Source organism: Stomoxys calcitrans, chromosome 2 (genome assembly GCF_963082655.1).
Source record: "Stomoxys calcitrans chromosome 2, idStoCalc2.1, whole genome shotgun sequence".
In the NCBI taxonomy this organism is placed as follows: domain Eukaryota; kingdom Metazoa; phylum Arthropoda; class Insecta; order Diptera; family Muscidae; genus Stomoxys; species Stomoxys calcitrans.
Window position 1 is genome coordinate 66,420,451 of NC_081553.1, and position 2,500 is coordinate 66,422,950.

The 2,500-nt window shown below is 38.3% G+C and overlaps 1 protein-coding gene across 1 annotated transcript in view; it reads left to right on the plus strand.

Annotated features, from left to right (window-relative positions):
- LOC106085877 (cGMP-specific 3',5'-cyclic phosphodiesterase) overlaps positions 1-2,500 on the plus strand; it is a 377,334-nt gene that overhangs the window by 1,699 nt on the left and 373,135 nt on the right. The window lies entirely within an intron of this gene.

Below are 2,500 nucleotides of genomic sequence, written 5' to 3' on the forward strand. Positions count from 1 at the left end.
TTCTATGCCATGTTAAAACTTCTTCCAAAAACGAGTCGCAATGCGGTGGTCTCTTTGTGATGATGACATATATATAAGGTATGATGTTGAAAGCCGTAATTGATTCATTTTGCAAAATTGCAGGTAAATCGGAAAAAATTGGGCTTGGTGTAGAATTTTTATGGAATTGTCACAAATGTATTGACGAAATAAGTAATACCTTAATCTTGTGGTAGGATAGAAGAGAAAGTTGAATTTGCATTCTAACTTTTAAAGCAGGAAACCATAGAGCTCATCGAATGTAAAGTACATATTGGTCGCATAATATCCACAAGACTCCGAACAGAGAAAAAAATCCAGTAGCTTTAGTTAGGTAAGTTTGAAAAGAGGAGCGGCTATTAATCCGCCCCATGCCACTATGAACATAAAAAAGTGTCCAAAAAACAAAAAGTATTCTTTTTTTCAAACGCATATCCTCCATTTTTTTCTTTTGATCCAATAAGAAAGATACGAAATATTATGACGATCGTAGGTTGGTATACATACACGTACGATATTCATAACGGTCGGTGCATGAAATAAACAACGCGCGTTCACAAAATCATCTGCGCATGCTGACAATATTTTCAACAACGCCTGTTAATTTGGAACATCTTTTTTTTATCAGTGTAGGGAAAACATGTGTTGACAATAATCATAACAACAACATCTCCATTAGTTAGTGATCACATGCACCAATGGTGGTAATAATTTGTTGTTGCTTTGTTTTTGTCTCTCTACTCTACTTTACCTTTACACATCTTTTAAAACTTGAATGTTGGTGATTTTTATATCATTTTGGAACTTCCGCGAAAAACAAACAACAAAATTCTCTTAGTTCCGGGTAAATATTTTTACAAATTCTTTGAAATGTTCAACCCTAAAGCTGATATTTGCTTGCTCGCCGCAAATTGGTTTAGAAAGCACTTTTCTTAAGGAAAATATTGCAAATATCTTACAAATCCCCCCCAAAAAAAGCAAACAAAACAATAACTCCTACATATCCAAAGTGCTTTTCGCGATGTGTTGAAGGAAGTCGCTGAGTGAGTTAGTGAGTGGGGGCAGCTTTGACTTGGTTACTAACTGGCTGTCTGGTTAGCTTTGTTTTGAAAAGTTAACACTAACTTGTCAAAATTATTGTCTGTTGATTTGTCGTCATTGTCATTGCTGCTGCTGCTGCTGTTGTTGTTATTATTGCTGTGGCTTTTATTCTCAAATGGTTTTCCGCTCTCTTCTCCTTTGCCTTTTGCCCTCACGGTCAGAGCATCTATCCAACGCAAACAGAAAACAACATTGAATGGTGGGTTGGTGCTGTTGTTGTTGCCTGGTAGCTGTTATTGACTTTTTTTCTCAGCTCGTCTTATCCATTTCTCCCCCACCATTTGTGTGCAGAGTGTGTTTCTCTCCCCTCAATGCCTCCTATCACAACGTAGTACTTAGCGGGCGTACAATAAACATCATTTGGTTCATCTCTCTCTACATTTGTACATTTTACATATTACGCACAGATACACTCTGTCGTACATAGTATTTGCTCTTGCCTTACGAAACTCTCCCATGCTTGATCCAAACCCACAGCCACAGCCACTCACACAAGCAAACACGTACATTCAACTGTTATCTCACGGCTTATGGTGATTTTGTAGCTTTAAAAGAAAATTTTTAAATGATGGTGCGTGGCCGGGTCTTTGTGTTAATGGCGCGGGCGACATAATACCGGCATTATGGTACCAAGGATGAGCACAAAAAAAAAGAAAAGCAAACGTTTTGGTTGGCCCAACCTCTGCCCCCACTCACACAGTTCGATTGACTATGATGTAGAAAAAGCAGAAGAAGAAGAAGTCAGCATGTTAATGTTGTGCAGCAGAGAAATAATATCCTATCCTATTTTTAAATCTTTAGTTTATCATCAAGCAAGTCTGGGTGTCAGTAGTCAGTGATGCCTGACAAAAGTTGACTAAGTTCTTGAGTTAAGTACCGTACGTGTGCATCCTAAAGGTTTTACACGAAATTGGCTAAATTAGAGTTCCTTCTTTATTAGCATTACCTGAAGGCTATTTCTAAATGGGTCAGAGAAAAGGGAAACAACTTTCTCTGCATTAAGTTTCGTGCATGTTGTACTCGTGTACAGTAGGAAGGTATCTAAATGAGCATAGGAAGTTTTTGCTTTCATATCAACTTTCGCATCGTTCTGTCATGTAATTGGGGTTATTGATTAACTAACCTACATGCAAAGCAGAATTGTGACAGAATTTTCTCACATCGAAGAGGGAAGTTGAAGCTACCATTAAGCAAAGTAATCGATATGAGTCAAAGATACATTTGTTGTCTTCGAAAGCCAAGAAATGAGATGGGAGAGAATTTAAGATAGTACCCCACTCCAAAGGTAGGAGGCCAACGTAGCGCAGAGGTTAGCACGTCCGCCTATTACGCTGGGTTCGAATCCTGGCGAGACCATCAGAAAAAATTTTTAGCGGTGGTT